General features: G+C 45.7%; 1 protein-coding gene across 8 annotated transcripts in view; it reads left to right on the forward strand.

The window, feature by feature from the left end:
- Positions 1 to 27,500, forward strand: part of LOC115123238 (neuronal cell adhesion molecule-like) — a 183,702-nt gene that overhangs the window by 45,088 nt on the left and 111,114 nt on the right. For 7 of the 8 annotated variants that reach the window (XM_065022341.1, XM_065022334.1, XM_065022337.1 and 4 more), the window contains exon 2: positions 23,630 to 23,702. The gene's annotated coding sequence lies outside the window, so the exon portion shown is untranslated. Of the gene's footprint in view, positions 1 to 12,234; positions 12,359 to 23,629; positions 23,703 to 27,500 lie in introns of those variants that run through there. The other variant, XM_065022335.1, reaches the window with a different exon arrangement.

Consider the following 27,500-nt stretch of genomic DNA (forward strand, 5'->3'; position numbering starts at 1 on the left):
ATCTCTCTCTAGCCCCCTCTGTCTCTCTCCTTCTCTCTCCCCACTCTCTCTCTCTTTATCTCTCTCTAGCCCCCTCTGTCTCTCTCCTTCTCTCTCCCCCACTCTCTCTCTCTCTTTATCTCTCTCTAGCCCCCTCTGTCTCTCTCCTTCTCTCCCCCCACTCTCTCTCTCTTTATCTCTCTATAGCCCCCTCTGTCTCTCTCCTTCCCCCCCACTCTCTCTCTCTTTATCTCTCTCTAGCCCCCTCTGTCTCTCTCCTTCTCTCTCCCCACTCTCTCTCTCTCTTTATCTCTCTCTAGCCCCCCTCTGTCTCTCTCCTTCTCTCTCCCCCCTCTCTCTCTCTTTATCTCTCTATAGCCCCCTCTGTCTCTCTCCTTCTCCCCCCACTCTCTCTCTCTTTATCTCTCTCTAGCCCCCTCTGTCTCTCTCCTTATCTCTCCCCACTCTCTCTATCTCTTTATCTCTCTCTAGCCCCCTCTGTCTCTCTCCTTCTCTCCCCACTCTCTCTCTCTTTATCTCTCTCTAGCCCCCTCTGTCTCTCTCCTTCTCTCTCCCCCACTCTCTCTATCTCTTTATCTCTCTCTAGCCCCCTCTGTCTCTCTCTCCTTCTCCCCCCACTCTCTCTCTCTTTACCTCTCTCTAGCCCCCTCTGTCTCTCTCCATCCCCCCCTCTCTCTCTCTTTATCTCTCTATATCCCCCTCTGTCTCTCTCCTTCTCCCCCCACTCTCTCTCTCTTTATCTCTCTCTAGCCCCCTCTGTCTCTCTCCTTCTCTCTCCCCACTCTCTCTCTCTTTATCTCTCTCTAGCCCCCTCTGTCTCTCTCCTCTCTCTCTCCCCCCACTCTCTCTCTCTTTATCTCTCTATAGTCCCCCTCTGTCTCTCTCCTCCTCCCAGAGTCTGTGCTCTCCATCTCCCCCTCTCTCTTTATCTCTCTCTAGCCCCCTCTCTCTCTCTTTATCCCCTCTAGCCCCCTCTGTCTCTCTCCTTCTCTCTAGCCCCCCTGTCTCTCTCTTCCTCCCAGAGTCTGTGCTCTCCATCTCTCTCTCTCTTTATCTCTCTCTAGCCCCCTCTGTCTCTCTCTTCCTCCCAGAGTCTGTGCTCTCCATCTCTCTCTCTCTTTATCTCTCTCTAGCCCCCCTCTCTCTCTCTTTATCCCCTCTAGCCCCCCTCTGTCTCTCTCCTTCTCTCTAGCCCCCTCTGTCTCTCTCTTCCTCCCAGAGTCTGTGCTCTCCATCTATCTCTCTCCCTTTATCTCTCTCTAGCCCCCTCTGTCTCACTCCTTCTCCCCCACTCTCTCTCTCTTTATCTCTCTCTAGCCCCCTCTGTCTCTCTCCTCCTCCCAGAGTCTGTGCTCTCCATCTCCCCCTCTCTCTTTATCTCTCTCTAGCCCCCTCTGTCTCTCTCCTTCTCCCCCATCCACTCTCTCTCTCTCTTTATCCCCCTCTAGCCCCCTCTGTCTCTCTCCTTCTCTCTAGCCCCCCTGTCTCTCTCTTCCTCCCAGAGTCTGTGCTCTCCATCTCTCTCTCTCTTTATCTCTCTCTAGCCCCCTCTGTCTCTCTCTCTTCTTCTCCCCCCACTCTCTCTCTCTTTATCTCTCTCTAGCCCCCTCTGTCTCTCTCCTTCTCCCCCACTCTGTCTCTCTTTACTCTCCTCTAGCCCCCGTCTGTCTCTCTCCTTCTCCCCCCACTCTCTCTCTCTTTATCTCTCTATAGCCCCCTCTGTCTCTCTCCTTCTCCCCCCACTCTCTCTCTCTTTATCTCTCTCTAGCCCCCTCTGTCTCTCTCCTTATCTCTCCCCCACTCTCTCTATCTCTTTATCTCTCTCTAGCCCCCTCTGTCTCTCCTTCTCTCTCCCCCACTCTCTCTCTCTTTATCTCTCTCTAGCCCCCTCTGTCTCTCTCCTTCTCTCTCCCCCTCTCTCTCTCTCTTTATCTCTCTCTAGCCCCCTCTGTCTCTCTCCTTCTCTCTCCCCCACTCTCTCTCTCTTTATCTCTCTATAGCCCCCTCTGTCTCTCTCCTTCCCCCCCTCTCTCTCTCTCTTTATCTCTCTCTAGCCCCCTCTGTCTCTCTCCTTCTCTCTCCCCCACTCTCTCTCTCTCTTTATCTCTCTCTAGCCCCCCTCTGTCTCTCTCCTTCTCTCTCCCCCACTCTCTCTCTCTTTATCTCTCTATAGCCCCCTCTGTCTCTCTCCTTCTCTCTCTCTCTCTTTATCTCTCTCTAGCCCCCTCTGTCTCTCTCCTTATCTCTCCCCACTCTCTCTATCTCTTTATCTCTCTCTAGCCCCCTCTGTCTCTCTCCTTCTCTCTCCCCCACTCTCTCTCTCTTTATCTCTCTCTAGCCCCCTCTGTCTCTCTCCTTCTCTCTCCCCCACTCTCTCTATCTCTTTATCTCTCTCTAGCCCCCCTCTGTCTCTCTCCTTCTCCCCCACTCTCTCTCTCTTTACCTCTCTCTAGCCCCCTCTGTCTCTCTCCATCCCCCCCACTCTCTCTCTCTTTATCTCTCTATATCCCCCTCTGTCTCTCTCCTTCTCCCCCACTCTCTCTCTCTTTATCTCTCTCTAGCCCCCTCTGTCTCTCTCTTCTCTCCCCCCCCTCTCTCTCTCTCTTTATCTCTCTCTAGCCCCCTCTGTCTCTCTCCTTCTCTCTCCCCCCACTCTCTCTCTCTTTATCTCTCTATAGTCCCCCTCTGTCTCTCTCCTCCTCCCAGAGTCTGTGCTCTCCATCTCCCCCTCTCTCTTTATCTCTCTCTAGCCCCCCTCTCTCTCTCTTTATCCCCCTCTAGCCCCCTCTGTCTCTCTCCTTCTCTCTAGCCCCCCTGTCTCTCTCTTCCTCCCAGAGTCTGTGCTCTCCATCTCTCTCTCTCTTTATCTCTCTCTAGCCCCCTCTGTCTCTCTCTTCCTCCCAGAGTCTGTGCTCTCCATCTCTCTCTCTCTCTTTATCTCTCTCTAGCCCCCTCTCTCTCTTTATCCCCCTCTAGCCCCCTCTGTCTCTCTCCTTCTCTCTAGCCCCCTCTGTCTCTCTCTTCCTCCCAGAGTCTGTGCTCTCCATCTATCTCTCCCTTTATCTCTCTCTAGCCCCCTCTGTCTCACTCCTTCTCCCCCCACTCTCTCTCTCTTTATCTCTCTCTAGCCCCCTCTGTCTCTCTCCTCCTCCCAGAGTCTGTGCTCTCCATCTCCCCCTCTCTCTTTATCTCTCTCTAGCCCCCTCTGTCTCTCTCCTTCTCCCCCATCCACTCTCTCTCTCTCTTTATCCCCTCTAGCCCCCTCTGTCTCTCTCCTTCTCTCTAGCCCCCTGTCTCTCTTCCTCCCAGAGTCTGTGCTCTCCATCTCTCTCTCTCTTTATCTCTCTCTAGCCCCCTCTGTCTCTCTCCTTCTCCCCCCCACTCTCTCTCTCTTTACCTCTCTCTAGCCCCCTCTGTCTCTCTCCTTCTCCCCCCACTCTCTCTCTCTTTATCTCTCTATAGCCCCCTCTGTCTCTCTCTTCTCCCCCCACTCTCTCTCTCTTTATCTCTCTCTAGCCCCCTCTGTCTCTCTCCTTCTCTCTCCCCACTCTCTCTCTCTTTATCTCTCTCTAGCCCCCTCTGTCTCTCTCCTTCTCTCTCCCCCACTCCCTCTCTCTTTATCTCTCTATAGCCCCCTCTGTCTCTCTCCTTCTCCCCCCACTCTCTCTCTCTTTATCTCTCTCTAGCCCCCTCTGTCTCTCTCCTTCTCCCCCCCCACTCTCTCTCTCTTTATCTCTCTATAGCCCCCTCTGTCTCTCTCTCCTTCTCCCCCACTCTCTCTCTCTTTATCTCTCTCTAGCCCCCTCTGTCTCTCTCCTTCTCTCTCCCCCACTCTCTCTCTCTTTATCTCTCTCTAGCCCCCTCTGTCTCTCTCCTTCTCTCTAGTCTGTCTCTCTCTTCCTCCCAGAGTCTGTGCTCTCCATCTCTCTCTCTCTCTTTATCTCTCTCTAGCCCCCCTCTGTCTCTCTCTTCCCCCAGAGTCTGTGCTCTCCATCTCTCTCTCTCTTTATCTCTCTCCCCCCTCTCTCTCTCTCTTTATCCCCCTTAGCCCCCTCTGTCTCTCTCCTCTCTCTAGCCCCCTCTGTCTCTCTCTTCCTCCCATAGTCTGTGCTCTCCATCTCTCTCTCTCTTTATCTCTCTCTAGCCCCCTCTGTCTCACTCCTTCTCCCCCCACTCTCTCTCTCTTTATCTCTCTCTAGCCCCCTCTGTCTCTCTCCTCCTCCCAGAGTCTGTGCTCTCCATCTCTCCCCCTCTCTCTTTATCTCTCTCTAGCCCCCTCTGTCTCTCTCCTTCTCCCCCCATCCACTCTCTCTCTCTCTTTATCCCCTCTAGCCCCCTCTGTCTCTCTCCTTCTCTCTAGCCCCCTGTCTCTCTCTTCCTCCCAGAGTCTTTCCATCTCTCTCTCTTTATCTCTCTCTAGCCCCCTCTGTCTCTCTCCTTCTCCCCCCACACTCTCTCTCTCTTTACCTCTCTCTAGCCCCCTCTGTCTCTCTCCTTCTCCCCCACTCTCTCTCTCTCTTTATCTCTCTATAGCCCCCTCTGTCTCTCTCCTTCTCCCCCACTCTCTCTCTCTCTTTATCTCTCTCTAGCCCCCTCTGTCTCTCTCCTTCTCTCTCCCCCACTCTCTCTCTCTTTATCTCTCTCTAGCCCCCTCTGTCTCTCTCCTTCTCTCTCCCCCACTCTCTCTCTCTTTATCTCTCTATAGCCCCCTCTGTCTCTCTCCTTCTCCCCCCACTCTCTCTCTCTTTATCTCTCTCTAGCCCCCTCTGTCTCTCTCTCCTTCTCTCTCCCCCACTCTCTCTATCTCTTTATCTCTCTCTAGCCCCCTCTGTCTCTCTCCTTCTCTCTCCCCCACTCTCTCTCTCTTTATCTCTCTCTAGCCCCCTCTGTCTCTCTCCTTCTCTCTCCCCCACTCTCTCTATCTCTTTATCTCTCTCTAGCCCCCCTCTGTCTCTCTCCTTCTCCCCCCACTCTCTCTCTCTCTTTACCTCTCTCTAGCCCCCTCTGTCTCTCTCTCCTTCCCCCCACTCTCTCTCTCTTTATCTCTCTATAGCCCCCTCTGTCTCTCTCCTTCTCCCCCCACTCTCTCTCTCTCTTTATCTCTCTCTAGCCCCCTCTGTCTCTCTCCTTCTCTCTCCCCCACTCTCTCTCTCTTTATCTCTCTCTAGCCCCCTCTGTCTCTCTCCTTCTCCCCCCTCTCTCTCTCTTTATCTCTCTCTAGCCCCCTCTGTCTCTCTCCTCTCTCTCCCCCACTCTCTCTATCTCATCTCTTTATCTCTCTCTAGCCCCCTCTGTCTCTCCTTCTCTCCCCCCTCACTCTCTCTTTATCTCTCCTAGCCCCCTCTGTCTCTCTCCTTCTCTCTCCCCCCACTCTCTCTCTCTTTATCTCTCTCTAGCCCCCTCTGTCTCTCTCCTTCTCCCCCCACTCTCTCTCTCTTTATCTCTCTCTAGCCCCCTCTGTCTCTCTCCATCTCCCCCCTCTCTTTATCTCTCTACAGCCCCCTCTGTCTCTCTCCTCCTCCCAGAGTCTGTGCTCTCCATCTCTCTCTCTCTTTATCTCTCTACAGCCCCCTCTGTCTCTCTCCTCCTCCCAGAGTCTGTGCTCTCCATCTCTCTCTCTCTTTATCTCTCTACAGCCCCCCTCTGTCTCTCTCCTCCTCCCAGAGTCTGTGCTCTCCATCTCTCTCCTCCTCCCAGAGTCTGTGCTCTCCATCTCTCTCCTCCTCCCAGAGTCTGTGCTCTCCATCTCTCTCCTCCTCCCAGAGTCTGTGCTCTCCATCTCTCTCCTCCTCCCAGAGTCTGTGCTCTCCATCTCTCTCCTCCTCCCAGAGTCTGTGCTCTCCATCTCTCTCCTCCTCCCAGAGTCTGTGCTCTCCATCTCTCTCCTCCTCCCAGAGTCTGTGCTCTCCATCTCTCTCCTCCTCCCAGAGTCTGTGCTCTCCATCTCTCTCCTCCTCCCAGAGTCTGTGCTCTCCATCTCTCTCCTCTCCCAGAGTCTGTGCTCTCCATCTCTCTCCTCCTCCCAGAGTCTGTGCTCTCCATCTCTCTCCTCCTCCCAGAGTCTGTGCTCTCCATCTCTCTCCTCCTCCCAGAGTCTGTGCTCTCCATCTCTCTCCTCCTCCCAGAGTCTGTGCTCTCCATCTCTCTCCTCCTCCCAGAGTCTGTGCTCTCCATCTCTCTCCTCCTCCCAGAGTCTGTGCTCTCCATCTCTCTCCTCCTCCCAGAGTCTGTGCTCTCCATCTCTCCTCCTCCCAGAGTCTGTGCTCTCCATCTCTCTCCTCCTCCCAGAGTCTGTGCTCTCCATCTCTCTCCTCCTCCCAGAGTCTGTGCTCTCCATCTCTCTCCTCCTCCCAGAGTCTGTGCTCTCCATCTCTCTCCTCCTCCCAGAGTCTGTGCTCTCCATCTCTCTCCTCCTCCCAGAGTCTGTGCTCTCCATCTCTCCTCCTCCCAGAGTCTGTGCTCTCCATCTCTCTCCTCCTCCCAGAGTCTGTGCTCTCCATCTCTCTCCTCCTCCCAGAGTCTGTGCTCTCCATCTCTCTCCTCCTCCCAGAGTCTGTGCTCTCCATCTCTCTCCTCCTCCCAGAGTCTGTGCTCTCCATCTCCTCCTCCCAGAGTCTGTGCTCTCCATCTCTCTCCTCCTCCCAGAGTCTGTGCTCTCCATCTCTCTCCTCCTCCCAGAGTCTGTGCTCTCCATCTCTCTCCTCCTCCCGGAGTCTGTGCTCTCCATCTCTCTCCTCCTCCCAGAGTCTGTGCTCTCCATCTCTCTCCTCCTCCCAGAGTCTGTGCTCTCCATCTCTCTCCTCCTCCCAGAGTCTGTGCTCTCCATCTCTCTCCTCCTCCCAGAGTCTGTGCTCTCCATCTCTCTCCTCCTCCCAGAGTCTGTGCTCTCCATCTCTCTCCTCCTCCCAGAGTCTGTGCTCTCCATCTCTCTCTCTCTTGTCTGCGGCATGTTAACACTCCATCTCTGACAGTGAACCTCATAGCACCATGGGAACCAATCAGACCTATTCTACCGCTGTGTGTGTGTGTGTGTGTGTATGTGTGTTTGCGCTCGCCTGCATGCTATTGCACGCACCTTTGCATGTGTTTGTGTGTGTGTGGAGGCAGGGACAGAAGACTTGTTCAGATTTAAACAGCCCTTAGAGAGGTCGATGCCATCCCGACGGGCGTCTTTCTGAAATTCATGTCAATTCCCTTAACAACTCCACCTCATTGTCTTGCCCATTGTTCCTGCGCTGAACCACAGGCCTAAGTCATCAATTATGTGTAACTGTGTGTAATTCTAAAGCTGACATTTCTGCCAACGTACAGACAATTACTGTTCACCAGATAACCTTCTCAAACGAAGGTAATTATTGTCATTGGAGGGATTATTGTTGACAGTGGATTCATAAATTTTTGAAATTAGACATCACCATAGTCATTGAACGGGAAGAGTTTAACTCAAGTTAACAAGGGTTAGCTTTATAAGACAAAAAAGGGTATGATTACACCCTGAGATACACAGTAATGTATGTTTTATCGCTTTAATGTGGTGTTAATTAAATAATACTTCATGTAATGTAAATGGCAAACATCTAACTAACAACACAAGTGTTCTATGAGGAAAGGTATCTAAAACGATTATGTGGTTATTTTACTACGCTGTTTGTTTGTACAATGTAAATAAACACTGCAACAACCATAGAACATCTGTTTTAAGAAGCAACAATCCATCTAAAAAGAGAGGTAATAATTCCTAAATCACTTGTTGTTTCTGTCTTCGATTGACAACACTGAAGCATTTCATTCTCTACTCTGAATAGAGAGAACCCCATAGGAAACCTCTCCTCTATCCAACGCAGGCATGCATGCGCGCACACCCCCCCCCACACACCCCCACACACACACACCCCACACACATCATTCCTGTTAAAACGACTCCAGCCTGCCCGATCGCATGCCCGAACTTTGTTTCTGTTAAAAGTTGCCATTGAAATATGCACCAGTTGCCATTGAAATATTGTCCTTCCATTGCTTCTGTGACAAAGCCCAGGGAGGGTGCCCACAGCAACACAGTGTGAGTCTCAGGGAGCCAATGGGCCTTCAGGGTCCTCCCAGAGTCTGTGCTCAACAGAGTCAGTGTGCAGACATAATGCCTATTAGACCTGCTCAATCACCAGGCATATACTCAATGAAGTATGGTCTTTCAATTCATTTCATAGCACAACCCAAACCTCACAACTATCAATCATCTTTCTGAAAGTTGTCAGGAGACTCTGGACACAGGAATGAATGAATAATGCTTTTATTTATAAAATATTCTACGCTAATGGGATGCCATGCAGAGAAGTGAGATTCTGGGAAAGTATATACAGGGAAATGTATGGTGTGTTATATGCTGTGTTAGGAACTTGTAATAAAACTGTTACATTTCAATACAAAGCATTGGTTTCAGATATCTTGATAATCAGTGAAGCGATGGAAACCTACAGTCCTAGTGCAGTATGAACATATTTGAAATGTGAAGTAAAATGTGGAAGAGATCGTATGGTATAGATAATAAAATATGCTATAGATATGGTATAAATCATAGTGGTATACTGTATATAGCTCTACATTCCAGTGCTTTGCTTTTGTATCTCTTTTTGATGACCAGGGAAGCAGTGAAAACCTGTAGGCAATCCTACCGCAGCATCAGGGTACTATTATCAAACAATATAATTAAGCAACAAGGCTCCAGGTGGTGTGGTATATGGCCAATATACCACGGCTAAGGGCTGTTCTTTAGCACGACGCAACGCGGAGTGCCTGGATACAGCCCTTAGCTGTGGTATATTGGCAATATACCACAAACCTCCGAGGTGCCTTATTGCTATTATAAACTGGTTACCAACGTAATTAGACCAACGTAAAAATACATGTTTTGTCATATCCGTGATATACGGTGTGATATACCATGGCTGTCAGCCAATCAGCATTCAGGGCTCGAACCACCCAGTTTATAATGGGGTACAGATACATTCCAGTGCGGTGAAGCAGGGAAAAACGGAAGGCTAATGGTTATATGGGAATATGGTAGAACTGATATGCTGCTAGCAATGACATGCAACAGTGATCAGGTAATGAATCCATTGGCAATGCTCCCTCCATAGAGAAGTGGATTCCTATGGCTATCCACTTTCCACTATCCAGACAATATAGCCGTCTCCTAACCCAACATAGAAGCTAGGAACAACAATGGAGAGAGAAAGGAACAGAGAGAGAGACACACACACACACACACACACACACACACACACACACACACACACAGAGACAGAGAGAGCGATACAGAGAGAGAAAGAGAGTGATCAATTGAGACAGAGAGAGTGAAAGACAGAGTGAGAGATAGAGAGTAATCAATTGAGAGAGAGAAACACACACACAGACAGAGAGTAATCACTTGAGAGAGAGAGTAATCACTTGAGAGAGAGTAATCACTTGAGAGAGAGTAATCACTTTAGAGAGAGAGAATAATCACTTGAGAGAGAGAGAGAGTAATCACTTGAGAGAGTGAGTAATCACTTGAGAGAGAGTAATCACTTGAGAGAGAGAGAGTAATCACTTGAGAGAGAGAGTAATCACTTGAGAGAAAGAGTAATCACTTGAGAGAGAGTAATCACTTGACAGAGTGAGTAATCACTTGAGAGAGTGAGTAATCACTTGAGAGAGAGAGTAATCACTTGAGAGAGAGAGTAATCACTTGAGAGAGTGAGTAGTCACTTTAGAGAGAGTAATCACTTGAGAGAGTGAGTAATCACTTTGGAGAGAGTAATCACTTGAGAGAGAGAGTAATCACTTGAGTGAGTAATCACTTGAGAGAGAGAGTAATCACTTGAGAGAGTGAGTAATCACTTTTGAGAGAGAAACACACACAGATAGAGAGTAATCACTTGAGAGAGAGAAACACACACAGATAGAGAGTAATCACTTGAGAGAGATGTTGAGTTGTGAGAGTGGTGGTGAAAAACTAAATTATAGGCGCCATTTGTTCACTTCAGTTCAGACCCCGAAATCATTGTTCCTGGCTGTCGGACAGTGAGCTTTGAGACAGATTATGTTGCATTTTCACTGCTTTTGTGAAGGGAGGAGTGTTATTCTGGGTTGGGGAGGACACAGAATAGTGACTCTTTCAAAGGGAGCACTCCCTGCCATTGTTGCCTGCTGCAACCATAGCTAACGAACTTCAAAAGGCTTTTTCAAACCTATTCTTATACATGGCTGCAATAATACCACTGTGAGAGGAGTGGGCAACAATACCACTGTGAGAGGAGTGGGCAATAATACCACTGTGAGAGGAGTGGGCAATAATACCACTGTGAGAGGAGTGGGCAATAATACCACTGTGAGAGGAGTGGGCAATAATACCACTGTGAGAGGAGTGGGCAATAATACCACTGTGAGAGGAGTGGGCAATAATACCACTGTGAGGAGTGGGCACCACTGTGAGAGGAATAATACCACTGTGAGAGGAGTGGGCAATAATACCACTGTGAGGAGTGGGCAATAATACCACTGTGAGGAGTGGGCAATAATACCACTGTGAGAGGAGTGGGGAATAATACCACTGTGAGAGAGTGGGCAATAATACCACTGTGAGAGGAGTGGGCAATAATACCACTGTGAGAGGAGTGGGCACCACTGTGAGAAGAGTACCACTGTGAGAGGAGTGGGCTGTGAATAATACCACTGTGAGGAGTGGGCAATAATACCACTGTGAGAGGAGTGGGGAATAATACCACTGTGAGGAGTGGGCAATAATACCACTGTGAGAGGAGTGGGCAATAATACCACTGTGAGAGGAGTGGGGAATAATACCACTGTGAGAAGAGTGGGCAATAATACCACTGTGATAATACCACTGTGAGAGGAGTGGGCAATAATACCACTGTGAGGAGTGGGCAATAATACCACTGTGAGAGGAGTGGGCAAATAATACCACTGTGAGAAATACCACTGTGAGAGGAGTGGGGAATAATACCACTGTGAGGAGTGGGCAATAATACCACTGTGAGAGGAGTGGGCAATAATACCACTGTGAGAGGAGTGGGCAATAATACCACTGTGAGAAGAGTGGGCAATAATACCACTGTGAGAGGAGTGGGGAATAAACTTCCTGTTGGCTAAATCAAGTAGATTAGATGTCATAGGATGGGCCATCTGTTGAGTTTAGGTGACCACTTCCTCTGTAGGCTGTCTTCAGGTTGGATGATTGGCTTAGAATGGAAGGAAGTTGTTCGTTTTTGCCTCTGGCTATTTTCTTTTATCTTGTTGAAGTACTGTATAGCTATAGCAGGTACTTTGACAGTTAGCTAGAACAACAGGAGGGGATTTGAGGAAGCTGTTTCCTGTTGGTTGGTGACAGAAATATGCACTGACTGACTGTCAGTGCATCCAACATTTATTTAATTTCTTTCTTCCCAAATTCGTGATATCCAATTATGATCTTGTCTCATTGCTGCAACTCCACAACGGGCTCAGGAGAAGCGAAGGTCGAGTCAAACATCCTCCCTAACATGACCTGCCAAACCGCTCTTCTTAATGCCCGCCCTCTTAACCAGGAAACCAGTCGCACCAATGTGTCAGAGGAAACACCGTTCAACTGACAACTGAAGTCCAGCTTGCAGGCGCCCAGCCCAACACAAGGAGTCGCTAGAGTGCGATGAGCCAAGTAAACCCCCACGGCCAAACCCTCCCCTAACCCAGACAACGCTGGGCCAATTATGGGACTCCCGGTCACGGCCGGTTGTGACACAGCCTGGGATCGAACCTGGTTCTGTAGTGACGCCTCAAGCACTACGATGCAGTGCCTTAGACAGCTGCACCACTCGGGAGGCATTTGCTTTGCATGATAAATTCATGAATATTGTCTTCTTGTCTTCAAATTATCTGACAGGCATGTGTGATGTTTCATCCCAAAAATATTTTGCCAGAATTTAAAGGATAAAGGAATTGGCTTAAAAAACCCTGCAACTCAGTGTATTCTAGCAGCATTCATTTGATACCAGGAAATGTTTAACCCCTATTGTAGAGAGACAAAGGGTTGTTTTAATCCCACTGTGAGAGTAGGAGGGAGGTAGGGAGGGAGGGAGGGAGGGAGGAGGGTCAGGGAGGGGGACAGGTTTGAGGAGGAGGAGGAGGCGAGGCGGAGGTGGGTGTGTCTGTGAAACATGCCCCCTCGCTCTCACTGTTACTCTAGCACTGTTAGTTCCACCAGACAAACACAACGCGGTATACACAGCCACTGGGATCTTTGCTCTCTCTCACACACACACATATCGGACACACACACACTCTTTGGGAAGAGTTGTTCTTGCAGACCGCAGCAGAGAGACAGGTAATGTGAAATCTAATGTTATTGTTCACATTCTTGGTAAAACAACAGGTGTAGACGAGCAGTGAAAACGTTTACTTTACGGGGCCCTTCCCAACAATACAGAGAGAAACTAAATAGAGAAATAATAGAAAAGTAATAACATGTAATAATACATGTAGTCGTACCGAGTCGATGTGCAGGGGTACGAGATATCTGAGCTAGATATGTAAATATATGTATAAATAAAGTGCCTAAGCAACAGGATAGAGAAACAGTAGCAGCAGTGTATGTGATGAGTCAATGTAATGTAACCTCAGCGGGTTCGTGGGGCCTTTGGGGCCATATAACTGTAATGTTATCTATTGAAAACATCTATTGAAAACACAGATTGCTTGAGTACATTCTGTATGCTTTGAGTAGTCTGTGCTTGGCATAATGTTTTCTTCTCTGAGTTTTTCACGGAGTCATTAGGATTCGGAATACCCTGGATTTCCACAAGCAGCATATCAATATGTCATTGTTTTCTTTTGTTGTTGTTGCTGAATATCAACTCATTATTATTATTGTGATGATGATGGAGGGTGTAGTGTGGGAGAGAAACACTCGTAGCTCTGAGTTATGGAGTCACGTTCCCTTAATGTAAATTCATGAATGAAAGTGTGATGGATACAATTCTTTCTCGTCCTCTTTGGCTGGTAATGATACTGTTAGGAGAGAGAGGAGGCTGATTATGGTACTGTGTTAGAGAGAGAGGGAAGGTTGGTAATGATACTGTGTTAGAGCGAGAGAGAGGAGGCTGATTTATGATACTGTGTTAGAGAGAGAGAGGGGAGGTTGGTAATTATACTGTGTTAGAGCGAGAGAGAGGAGGCTGATTTATGATACTGTGTTAGAGCGAGAGAGAGGAGGCTGATTTATGATACTGTGTTTGAGAGAGAGAGGGGGTTGGTAATGATACTGTGTTAGAGAGAGAGAGGGGAGGCTGATTATGATACTGTGTTAGAGAGAGAGAGGAGGCTGATTATGGTACTGTGTTAGAGAGAGAGGGGAGGTTGGTAATTATACTGTGTTAGAGAGAGAGAGGAGGCTGATTATGATACTGTGTTAGAGAGAGAGAGAGGGGAGGTTGGTAATTATACTGTGTTAGAGAGAGAGAGAGAGGAGGCTGGTAATGATATTGTGTTAGAGAGAGAGAGGGGAGGTTGGTAATTATACTGTGTTAGAGAGAGAGAGAGAGGAGGCTGATTATGATACTGTGTTAGAGAGAGAGAGAGGAGGTTGGTAATTATACTGTGTTAGAGAGAGAGAGGGGAGGTTGGTAATTATACTGTGTTAGAGAGAGAGAGGGGAGGTTGGTAATTATACTGTGTTAGAGAGAGAGAGGTATCTGCTTCTTCACACTCTGATCTTATCTCCTCTCTATTGTTCTTTGATGCAGATTCAATTCTTAACTTGATCACTCTTTTGTCGCAGAACATTTTCCTACTGGATCAGGAAATTCAAATGAGCTTTGTGAGTCCCTGAAAAAGAACAGTTCGCTTTCTCTCCATGTGGGGGATCAGGGTTTTCTATGAAAATCGTTTCCTCTCTCGCAACACACACTAGGCCTAGGTCCTATCGCTGCAACATGCAGCCATACTAATCGACAACCGTTGTTTAATATGCAGTAGCTTAATAACACAAGATATATATTTGTTTCCACTAGAAGCTTCTCAGAGCATGTCTGCAACACTACAGCACTGAGACTCCAGGGTTTCTAATTAGAGAAGTAATATCAGTGTGAAGAAACAGATACCTCTCTCTCTCTCTAACACAGTATCATTACCAGCCTCCTCTCTCTCGCTCTCTAATGCAGCTTCTGACATCGTTTGAGTCAATTGGAGGTGTACCTGTGGATGTATTTCAAGGCCTACCTTCAAACTCATTGCCTCTTTGCTTGACATCATGGGAAAACCAAAAGAAATCAGCAAGACCTCAGAAAAAACATTGGAGACCTCCACAAGTCTGGTTAATCCTTGGGAGCAATTTCCAAACGCCTGAAGGTACCACGTTCATCTGTACAAACAATAGCACGCAAGTATAAACACCATGGGACCACGCAGCTGTCATACCGCTCAGGAAGGAGATGCATTCTGTCTCCTAGAGATGAACGTACTTTGGTACGAAAGTGCAAATCAATCCTAGAAGAACAGCAAAGGACCTTGTGAAGATGTTGGAGTCAACAGGTACAAAAGTATCTATATCCACAGTAAAATGAGTCCTATATATCGACATATTTGTTTGGCCATAATGACCATTGTTATGTTTGGATGAAAAAGGGGGAGGCTTACAAGCCGAAGAACACCATCCCAACCGTGACGCACGGGGGTGGCAGCATCATGTTGTGGGGGTGCTTTGCTGCAGGAGGGACTGGTGCACTTCACAAAATAGATGGCATCATGAGGAGGAACAATTATGTGGATATATTGAAGCAACATCTCAAGACATCAGTCAGGAAGTTGAAACTTGGTCGCAAATGGGTCTTCCAAATGGACAATGATCCCAAGCATACTTCCAAAGTTGTGGCAAAATGGCTTAAGGACAACAAAGTCAAGGTCATTGGAGTGGCCATCACAAAGCCCTGACCTCAAGCCTATAGAAAATGTGTGGGCGGCAGAACTGAAAAAGCGTGTGTGAGCAAGGAGACCTACCAACCTGACTCAGTTACACCAGCTCTGTCAGGAGGAATGGGCCAAAATCCACCCAACTTATTGTGGGAAGCTTGTGGAAGGCTACCTGAAACGTTTGACCAAAGTTAAACCATTTAAAGGCAATGTTACCAAATACTAATTGAGTGTATGTAAACTTCTGACCTGCTGGGAATGTGATGAAAGAAATAAAAGCTGAAAGAAATAATTCTCTCTACTATTATTCTGACATTTCACATTCTTAAAATAAAGTGGTGATTCTACCTGACCTAAGACAGGGAATTATTACTAAGATTAAATGTCAGGAATTGTGTGTCTGTCTGTCTGTCTGTCTGTCTGTCTGTCTGTCTGTCTGTCTGTCTGTCTGTCTGTCTGTCTGTCTGTCTGTCTGTCTGTCTGTCTGTCTGTCTGTCTGTCTGTAGTCTCAGCCAGGTCACCGTGATACAAGTCCGTATTCGACGTCCATTCATGTCTGAGGACGTTGGGAGATGATGTGGAAACCGGCCACTAGGGGCAACATTGAGCGCTGTTACCTTCAAGTAGGTTTAGCTTTTGCTAAAGCGTTGCGGAATTGTGTAAGCATCTGCTTCTGGTGTCGAAGGTTGTGTGTTTGAATCCAGCAATATAAAGGTTTTTTAAGATTTTGGTTTGAAGCTTATCCCAAAACCTTACCTTAACCATTCTGAGTTAATGCCTAAACTTAACCCTAACCTTAAAAAATCGGAGTTAAAACCTAACCTTAATTTGACATTCGTAATAACTTCGAAATTTGACGTTCGAGAAACATGGATAACGTCTAAATCTGACATGAGACTGTGAGACTTGGTTGTGTAGCCTACACAATGTACAATGTAATTACAGTGTGCATTGTACACCAACATTGCTTCCAGCTGTGTTTGTATACAATGTAAAAGGGGTAAAATTAAGATCCGACATCTTTAGGAAACACACAGCCTTGAAAAAAAACGAACACAACACTCATTAAGAAAGTGTGGCGTCTCTCTCTCTCTCTCTCTCTCTCTGCTTCTCTGTCTCTCTCTGTGTCACTCTGCTTTGCTCTCTCTCTTCCTCTGTCTCTCGTCTGTCTCTCTGTCTTTCTGTTCCTCTCTGTCTTTCTGCCTCTGTCTCTCTCCCTGCCTCTGCCTCTGTCTCTACATCTCTGCCTCTCTCTCTCTGCCTGCCTCTCTCTCTCTCTGCTTCTCTGTCTCTCTCTGTGTCACTCTGCTTTGCTGTCTCTCTCTTCCTCTGTCTCTCTGTCTTTCTGTTCTCTCTGTCTTTCTGCCTCTGTCTCTCTACATCTCTGCCTCTCTCTCTCTGCCTGCCTCTCTCTCTCTGCCTGCCTCTCTCTAACCTTTCTCTCTAAACATAAATATAGGTTGTATTTGCAATGGTGTTTGTTCTTCACTGCTTGACCTTTTCTTGTGGCAACAGGTCACAAATCTTGCTGCTGTTATTGCACACTGTGGTATTTTACCCAATAGATATGGGAGTTTATCAAAATTAGTTTTGTTTTCGAATTCTTTGTGGGTATGGGTAATCTGAGGAAAATGTGTCTCTATGGGCATACATTTGGCAGGAGGTTAGGAAGTGCAGCTCAGTTTCCACCTCATTTTGTGGGCAGTGAGCACATAGCCTGTTTTCTCTTGAGAACCAGGTCTGCCTTTGGCAGACTTTCTCAATAGCAGGGCTTTGCTCACTGAGTCTGTACACAGTCAAAGATTTCCTTAATTTTGGGTCAGTACCAGTGGTCAGGTATTCTGCCACGGTGTACACTCTGTTAAGTGCCAAATAGCATCTAGTTTGCTCTGTTTTTTTTGTAAATTCTTTCCAATGTGTCAAGTAATTATCTTTTTGTTTTCTCATGGTTTGGTTAGGTAATTGTGTTGATGTCCTGTGGCTCGGTGGGGTCTGTTTGGGTTTCTGAACAGAGCCCCAGGACCAGCTTGCTTAGTGGACTCTTCTCCAGGTTCATCTCTCTGTAGGTGATGGCTTTGTTATGGAAGATTTGGGAATCGCTTCCTTTTAGGTGGTTGTAGAATTTAACAGCTCTTTTCTGGATTTTGATAATTAGTGGGTATCAACCTAATTCTGCTCTGCATGCATTATTTGGTGTTTTACGTTGTACACAGAGGATATATTTTGCAGAATTCTGCATGCAGAGTCCCATGTTGTGAATTCTTGGTTGGTGAGCGGACCTCAGACCTCACAACCATAAAGGGCAATGGGTTCTATAACTGGGTGAGCGGACCCCAGACCTCACAACCATAAAGGGCAATGGGTTCTATAACTGATTCAAGTATTTTTTTGCCAGATCCTAATTGGTATGTCAAATTTGAGGTTCCTTTTGATGACATAGAAGGCTCTTCTTGCCTTGTCTCTCAGATCGTTCACAGCTTTGTGGAAGTTACCTGTGGCGCTGATGTTTAGGCTGAGGTATGTATAGTTTTTTGTGTGCTCTAGGGCAGTGGTTCCCAAATGTTTTATAGTACCGTACCCCTTCAAATATTCAACCTCCAGCTGCGTACCCCCTGTAGCACCAGGGTTATTAAACATAAGAATGAGTGTGAGTTTTTGTCACAACCCTGGCTTGTGGGAAGTGACAAAGAGCTCTTATAGGAACCAGGGCACAAATAATAATATTATAATAATCAATCATTTTGCTCTTATTTAACCATCTTACATATAAAACCTTATTCGTTCATCGAAAATTGTGAATATATAACACAGGTTAATGAGAAGGGTGTGCTTGAAAGGTGCACATAACTCTGCAATGTTGGGTTGTATTGGAGAGAGTTTCAGTTTTAAATAATTTTCCACACACAGTCATGCTAATGAGAGCCGAGAATCCACTCTCACATAGGTACGTGGTTGCAAAGGGCATCAGTGTCTTAACATCGCGATTTGCCAAGGCAGGATACTCTGAGCACAGCCCAATCCAGAAATCTGGTAGTGGCTTCTGAATAAATTTTCACAGAACCGCTTGTTGCAATTTCGATGCGGCTTTCTTGTTCAGATATCGGTAAGTGGACTGGAGGCAGGGCATGATAGGGATAACGAATCCAGTTGTTTGTGTCATTCATTTCGGGAAAGTACCTGTGTAATTGCGCACCCAGCTCACTCAGGTGCTTCGCTATATCACATTTGACATTGTCCGTAAGCTTGAGTTAATTTGCACACAAAAAAATCATACAATGATGGAAAGACCTGTGTGTTGTCCTTGTTAATTCAGACTTCTTAATCATAGCCTCAATTTTGTCCCGTACATTGAATATAGTTGTGGAGAGTCCCTGTAATCCTAAATTCAGATCCTTCAGGCGAGACAAAACATCACCCAGATAGGCCAGTCGTGTGAGAAACTCATCATCATGCAAGCGGTCAGACAAGTTAAAATTATGGTCAGTAAAGAAAACGTTAAATTGTCTCTCAATTTAAAAAAATGTGTCAATACTTTACCCATGATAACCAGTTGTAAAAGCGTTACATGGTTGCTGCCCATATCATTGCATAATGCAGAAAATACACGAAAGTTCAGGTGCCTTACTTTCACAAAGTTAACCATTTTCACTGTAGTGTTCATAACGTTTTTCAAGCTGTCAGGCATTCCCTTGGCAGCAAGAGCCTCTCAGTGGATGCTGCAGTGTACCCAAGTGGCGTCGGGAGAAACTGCTTTCACGCGCGTTACCACTCCACTATGTCTCCCTGTCATGGCTTTTGCGCCATCAGTACAGATACCAACATAAGCAGCAGCTACGTTTGGCTACATACGGACCGTTAGTGGAATTCCCATGAGAGAGTAACGGTTAATTATTTGACTAGGCTACCTTATTTTTGTCTTACTGAGATTTACTCTCAGTGCCCATCAGCAACCAGTAGACATTTGACTACAGATTCTAGTAGGGTGCTGCTGTAGGCCCTCCTTGGTTGGGGAGGGCCTACAGAGATGCACCTGGCCTCACCTAGTAGGGTGAGGCCGGGTGCTGTAGACCGGTCTAGTGCCCTCGCTAATTCGTTGATATATATGTTGAAGAGGGTGGGGCTTAACCTGCATCCCTGTCTCACCCCACGGCCTGTGGAAAGAAATGTGTTTTCTGCCAATTTTAACAGCACACTTGTTGTTTGTGTACATGAATTTTATAATGTCGTATGTTTTTTCCCCCAACACAACTTTCCATGAATTTGTATAGCAGGCCGTTGTGCCAAATTGAGTCCTCTCTCTCTCTCTGCGTCTCTCTCTGCCGCTCTATCTCTCTCTCTCTCTCTCTCTCTTTCTGTATCTCTCTGCCTCTCTCTCTTTGTCTCTCTCTCTGTCTGTCTCTCTCTCTGTCTGTCTCTGTCTCTCTCTGCCTCTCTCTCTGCATCTTTGTCTTCCTCTCTGGCACTACCCTTACTGCAGTTGACTATGCATTCTCAAATTGTAGAGAGAGAGAGAGCTTGTGTCGTAGTAATTGCTCTTCTGCAGGTAGTGTAAAAGCAGGATGGTGGGAATATGGTAATGCTGTGTTTAGGAGGTTTAGAACTGAAGTGGGAGCGAGTTTGAGTGGGTGCTTTTGGCACACAGATTTCCCATGTAGAACAAAAAAAAGTGCTGTCTTAGTTATTGCCATTCAGTTCACACAGTGATTGCATGCTGGTAGGATAATGGCAGAATGTTGTTGCAGTTTGGGGGAGTGATTTAAAATGGGAACAGAGTGGTTTATGCTCTGAACTACTCCAGGCATTGTGTTTCTCCCTTGGAACTGCTGCTAGCACCACTCTCTTCCCAACAGAGTGCTTTTGGCACAGGAGTATTCTATGCATTGTGCCTCTCCCTATGGAACATTTTGTAGCCCACTAGTCCTCCTTTGTACCCACTCCTCCTATCCCCCACTGTCCTGTCTGTCTGTCTGTCTGTCTCTGCTATTTCTGTTCCACTTACCTTCAGCTCCGTCTCAAACACCGTGGCAACGGTGGTGGTGGAGAGACAGACCTGAGGTCAGCTGGGTGTTGTGTGGTGTCTGTCTAGCCTAAAGCTACCGGTCTGGCTGTCGTTCAGTTTAAAGCTCAATCAAACACAGATCAAATACTGGTACTGAACCCAGGTCTGCTAGCTAGCCGCCTGCCAACCTCTCTGCCTGCCTGTCTGTCTGTCTGTCTGTCTGCGTGTCTGTCTGCCTGTCTGTCTGTCTGCCTGTCTGACTATGAGGGGGCGATTAGTCTGCCTGACAGAATGACAAAGAAAAAAGGTTAATTGTGATATTTTGAATATTTATTTCAAGCTCTGAGTTTCCGTGGTTCAGTGGATTCAGAGGTTGTTATATGATTATTAATGAAGATTAGATGAGTCCATGACACTCATAATCATGACTTATAAATGGTGGATCCATAAGCTCCTACCTACACACATAGTACTACGCGAAGGTATCTCATACAGCCAAGACAGACAAAGTAAAACAATCTCATAGAATTTAATACATATGCTTTCCTACAATAGGAGGCACTGTAGATTATATATATTTTCAAACGAGGCTGAATGTTTCATGTTTACTTTCCTATTACCATTTATCTGATGGAAATGTGGTAGAAAACAGTGTGTAGCTACACTACATGACCAAAAGTATGTGGACACCTGTGATTCTTCACTCCAGTGAACGCATTTCCAGTGCTCGAGCTTTACACCACTCCAGGTGACGCTTGGCATTGCGCATGGTGATCTTAGGCTTGTGTGTGACTGGAAACCCATTTCATGAAGCTTCCGACGAACAGTTATTGTGCTGACGTTGCTTCCAGAGGCAGTTTGGAACTCAGTAGTGAGTGTTGCAATCTGAGGACAGACGATTTTTACACGCTACACGCTTCAGCCCTCAGGCGGTCCCCGTTCTGTGAGCTTCTGTTTCCTACCACTTCGCGGGTGAGCTGTTGTTTCCACTTGACAATAACAGCACTTACAGATGAACTGACTTGTTGGGAAGATGGCATCCTATGACAGTGCCACGTTGAAAGTCGCTGTGCTCCTCACTAAGGACATTCTACTGCCAAAGTTTGTCTATGGAGATTGCATGGCTGTGTGCTCAATTTTTATACACCTGTCAACAACGGGTGTGGCTGAAATAAGCGAATCCACTCATTTGAAAGAGTGTCCACATACATATAGTGTATGTTTTTGTATACACAGCTCTTTGATAGTATGCTTTGCTGGTGGATTGGCTTCTTCAATCATTTTGGATATGGATTCCAGTGAGTGTCTTAGTGTTTACCGTGACATAGTTATTTAATCCTTGAGATGTTTCAAGTATTCAACTTGACTACAGCCTGAGTCCACCCATAAGTAGGATGTTTCCATTGATAAAGATGTTTCTACAACTTGACTGGAGTCCACCTGTAAATTCAATTGATTATGATTTTGTCTTAATTTTGTTATATATATTTTTTAAATTACATTTCTGAAAAACAGTTTTTACATCTTTTTTTTTTGTGTGTAGGAAAAAACATTTGTTTTTATCCATTTTAGAATAAGGCTGTAATGTAACCAAATGTGGAAAGAGTCAAGAGGTCTGAATACCTTCCCGAATGCACTGTATATACATAGGTGCTACCTGTCCCAGACAGCTGTTTTCAACTCTCTAGAGACAGCAGGAGCGGTAGAGATACTCTTAATGATCGGCTATGGAAAGCCAACTGACATTTACTCCTGAGGTGCTGACTTGTTGCACCCTCGACAACTACTGTGATTATTATTATTTGACCATGCTGGTCATTTATGAACATTTGAACATCTTGGCCATGTTCTGTTATAATCTCCACCCGGCACAGCCAGAAGAGGACTAGCCACCCCTCATAGCCTGGTTCCTCTCTAGGTTTCTTCATAGGTTTTGGCCTTTCTAGGGAGTTTTTCCTAGCCACCGTGCTTCTTTCTGTACAGCACTTTGAGATATCAGCTGATGTAAGAAGGGCTATATAAATACATTTGATTTGATTTGAATTTGACATACATACACACACACACACACACACACACACACACACATACATACATACATACATACATACATACATACATACATACATACATACATACATACATACATACATACATACATACATACATACCTCAGATATGAGCTGTTTTCACTCCTTCCTTGCACAGTTGGACTGTTTCAAGTCCATTTCACAGTGGGAACCTCAATGGTTTATGAAAGATTAGGCTGTACTACACTGTGTAAAAATATACGTTTTGTATTCTAGACAAAAGCAACATCCTGTTCCCGGCATGGTAGGAGTCAGTTCATCTTTATGGTTCTAAATCAATATCAAATACAATGTTATTTGTCACATGCTTTGTAAGCAACAGGTGTAGACTAACAGGGAAATGCTTAAGATGAACTTAGCCTTTAGATCAGGGATGGGCAACTCCAGTCCTCAACTCCAGTCCTTTTTCCCCAGCCCCAGCTAACACACCTGACTCCAATAATCATCTAATCATGATATTCAGTTTAGAATACAATTAGTTGAATCAGTTGTGTTTGCTAGGTTTGGAGGAAAAGTGTGACAGCACTCTGGCCCCTGAGGACTGGAGTTGCCCATCTCTGCTTTAGATGCTTTTGGGAAACCAGTCCCTGGACTGTAAACTAAGGTGTGACTGAGATGGCAGACAACATGAGAGATGATTACTGGTTTATAGATATATGAGACATAGAGAGTGCCTCCCCCTCAGATATACAAGACATAGAGAGGGGAATTACGGAACTGTGTCACTAATATGCATACCGCTGAAAAACGATTTCACTGTGAAACATCACCAGGAGGGTAATAGATTTGTTATTTGGTTGGTAATAGTCTCGTTTGTCAGACTCACAGCGGCTCTGTGTATCGCTCTGGGCGTAGTGGTTGCGAAGTCAGGCGCAGGAATCAGAGAGTACAGGGTAGTGCTTTTAATTGCACACACGGCGAACATAAGCCACCCCACGAAACACAGGGCGCACACAAAACAAATGCCCCAAACACAGGGACTCAAACAGTCCGGAGAAAAGCCCACAAACGAAAAACACGTCAACCTCAAACGTGCACAGTAGCAACACAAAACAATCCCGCACAAAGAGCAGGCGGGCCTACTGGCTAACGTAGCCCGACTTATCAGCCTACACACAAAAACGGGTGAAACCAATAAACAGAAAGGGGAAAAGGGATCAGTGGCAGCTAGTAGGCCGGTGACGACGACCGCCGAGCGCCACCCGAACAGGAAGGGGAGCCACCTTCGGTGGCAGCTAGTAGGCCGGTGACGACGACCGCCGAGCGCCACCCGAACAGGAAGGGGAGCCACCTTCGGTGGCAGCTAGTAGGCCGGTGACGACGACCGCCGAGCGCCACCCGAACAGGAAGGGAGCCACCTTCGGTGGCAGCTAGTAGGCCGGTGTGACGCCACGACCGCCGAGCGCCACCCGAACAGGAAGCCCCGGTGGGGGAGCCGCCGACCGCCGAGCGCCACCCGAACGGTAGGAGTTGTGACACTCTGGGAAGAGACTAGATTGGTAAAGCGGTGTTCTGTTTGATGGAAAGGGGAAGAGGTCATATAATTAGTGGTATATGAATACTGATATCTAAGACCATCTTTATTTCCCCTGTTTTTCAGGTTGAAGAAGAACAGTGATTAAGAGGAAGATAGATACTTGAAGAGGAGAGTGGAGTGGACTGGGTCTTCTCCGGTAAGTTATGCAGTAACACATAGTACTAAAGCTCCACACTGTCAACATACGGTATTGTAGCTCCACACTGTCAACATACGGTATTGTAGCTCCATACTGTCAACATACAGTATTGTAGCTCCACACTGTCAACATACGGTATTGTAGCTCCACACTGTCAACATACGGTATTGTAGCTCCATACGGTCAACATACGGTATTGTAGCTCCATACTGTCAACATACGGTATTGTAGCTCCATACTGTCAACATACGGTATTGTAGCTCCATACTGTCAACATGCAGTACTGTAGCCCTATACTGTCAACATGCAGTACTGTAGCCCTATATTGTTAACATACAGTACTGTAGCTCCACACTGTCAACATATGGTACTGTAGCTATTTACTGTCAACATACAGTACTATACATATCTCCATACTGTCAACATACAGTATTGTAGCTCCATACTGTAGCTCCATACTGTCAACATACAGTACTGTAGTTCCATACTGTCAACATACAGTACTATATATAGCTCCAAACCCACTGGCTCCATGTCATCTACAAGACCCTGCTAGGTAAAGTCCCCCCTTATCTCAGCTCGCTGGTCACCATAGCATCTCCCACCTGTAGCACACGCTCCAGCAGGTATATCTCTCTAGTCACCCCCAAAACCAATTCTTTCTTTGGCCGCCTCTCCTTCCAGTTCTCTGCTGCCAATGACTGGAACGAAGTACAAAAATCTCTGAAACTGGAAACACTTATCTCCCTCACTAGCTTTAAGCACCAACTGTCAGAGCAGCTCACAGATTACTGCACCTGTACATAGCCCACCTATAATTTAGCCCAAACAACTACCTCTTTCCCAACTGTATTTAATTAATGAATTTATTTTGCTCCTTTGCACCCCATTATTTTTATTTCTACTTTGCACATTCTTCCATTGCAAAACTACCATTCCAGTGTTTTACTTGCTATATTGTATTTACTTTGCCACCATGGCCTTTTTTGCCTTTACCTCCCTTCTCACCTCATTTGCTCACATTGTATATAGACTTGTTTATACTGTATTATTGACTGTATGTTTGTTTTACTCCATGTGTAACTCTGTGTCGTTGTATCTGTCGAAACTGCTTTGCTTTATCTTGGCCAGGTCGCAATTGTAAATGAGAACTTGTTCTCAACTTGCCTACCTGGTTAAATAAAGGAGAAAAAAATAAATAAAAAATAAATAAAAATATATCTCCATACTGTTAACATACAGTACTGTAGCTCCACACTGTTAACATACAGTACTGTAGTTCCACACTGTTAACATACAGTACTGTAGCTCCACACTGTTAACATACAGTACTGTAGCTCCACACTGTTAACATACAGTACTGTAGCTCCACACTGTTAACATACAGTACTGTAGCTCCACACTGTTAACATACAGTACTGTAGTTCCATACTGTTAACATACAGTACTGTAGTTCCATACTGTTAACATACAGTACTGTAGCTCCACACTGTTAACATACAGTACTGTAGCTCCACACTGTTAACATACAGTACTGTAGCTCCACACTGTCAACATACAGTACTGTAGCTCCACACTGTTAACATACAGTACTGTAGCTCCACACTGTTAACATACAGTACTGTAGTTCCATACTGTTAACATACAGTACTGTAGCTCCACACTGTTAACATACAGTACTGTAGCTCCACACTGTTAACATACAGTACTGTAGCTCCACACTGTCAACATACAGTACTGTAGTTCCACACTGTCAACATACAGTACTGTAGTTCCACACTGTCAACATACAGTACTGTAATTCCACACTGTCAACATACAGTACTGTAGCTCCACACTGTCAACATACAGTACTGTAGCTCCACACTGTTAACATACAGTACTGTAGCTCCACACTGTTAACATACAGTACTGTAGCTCCACACTGTTAACATACAGTACTGTAGTTCCATACTGTTAACATACAGTACTGTAGCTCCACACTGTTAACATACAGTACTGTAGCTCCACACTGTTAACATACAGTACTGTAGTTCCATACTGTTAACATACAGTAGTATATATAGCTCCACACTGTTAACATACAGTACTGTAGCTCCACACTGTTAACATACAGTACTGTAGCTCCACACTGTTAACATACAGTACTGTAGCTCCACACTGTTAACATACAGTACTGTAGTTCCATACTGTTAACATACAGTACTATATATAGCTCCATACTGTCAACATACAGTACTGTAGTTCCATACTGTTAACATACAGTACTGTAGTTCCATACTGTTAACATACAGTACTATATATAGCTCCATACTGTTAACATACAGTACTATATATAGCTCCATACTGTTAACATACAGTACTGTAGTTCCATACTGTTAACATACAGTACTGTAGCTCCATACTGTTAACATACAGTACTATAGCTCCATACTGTTAACATACAGTACTGTAGTTCCATACTGTTAACATACAGTAGTATATATAGCTCCATACTGTCAACATACAGTACTATATATAGTTCCATGCTGTCAACATACAGTACTGTAGCTCCATACTGTCAACATACAGTACTGTAGTTCCATACTGTCAACATACAGTACTATATATAGTTCCATGCTGTCAACATACAGTACTGTAGCTCCATACTGTCAACATACAGTACTGTAGCTCCATACTGTCAACATACAGTATTGTAGCTCCATACTGTCAACATACAGTACTGTAGTTCCATACTGTCAATATACAGTACATAGTTCCAGTACTGTAGTAGCTCCATACTGTCAACATACAGTACTGTAGCTCCATACTGTCAACATACAGTATTGTAGCTCCATACTGTCAACATACAGTACTGTAGCTCCACACTGTTAACATACAGTATTGTAACTCCACACTGTTAACATACAGTACTGTAGTTCCATACTGTTAACATACAGTACTATATATATCTCCATACTGTCAACATACAGTACTGTAGCTCCATACTGTCAACATACAGTATTGTAGCTCCATACTGTCAACATACAGTACTGTAGTTCCATATTGTCAACATACAGTACTATATATAGTTCCATGCTGTCAACATACAGTACTGTAGCTCCATACTGTCAACATACAGTACTGTAGTTCCATACTGTCAACATACAGTACTGTATTTCCATACTAGTACTGTACGTCCCTGCTTCTTTGTGCTGGATATTTTTTCAGTCCACATTTCATATGCAACATTCTCTCTTTCCTCAAATACTTGGAATGTTATTGGCTTGCTCTCAAACTCAAACATTAATTTATGTGAATGGAAATGACTGTCTGTCTGTCAGGCTTGTCTGGGAGGTTTCTACTTTCTCACATGAGTTCTCCATCTATGATATTGCCAACATGCTAAATGGAATGCATTCATCTTTTATCATAAAGTGACACTGTACAATGAAGTGGCCTAGAGGAGAACTTTTTATTGTTCCCGGAAAGAGAGAGAGAGAAGAGAGAGAGAGAGAGAGAGAGAGAGAGAGAGAGAGAGAGAGAGAGAGAGATGTAAGGAACGTTTCAGTCTCTGACCTCATCTAGCCCCTCACAGCTAGATTTCTGAAGACACATCCACTGTCTTTCTGTCTCTTCCTCTCTCTGTGTTCATCTTTCACACTCTTTCTTTCCCCACATTCTCTCTAATTCTTTCTTTCCCCAAATTCTCTCTCTCTCTCTCTCTCATTCTTTCTTTCCCCACATTCTCTCTCTCTCTCTCTCTCTCTCTCTCATTCTTTCTTTCCCCACATTCTCTCTCTCACTCTTTCTTTC

This window comes from Oncorhynchus nerka, linkage group LG9a, assembly GCF_034236695.1.
Source record: "Oncorhynchus nerka isolate Pitt River linkage group LG9a, Oner_Uvic_2.0, whole genome shotgun sequence".
Classification (NCBI taxonomy): Eukaryota; Metazoa; Chordata; class Actinopteri; order Salmoniformes; family Salmonidae; genus Oncorhynchus; species Oncorhynchus nerka.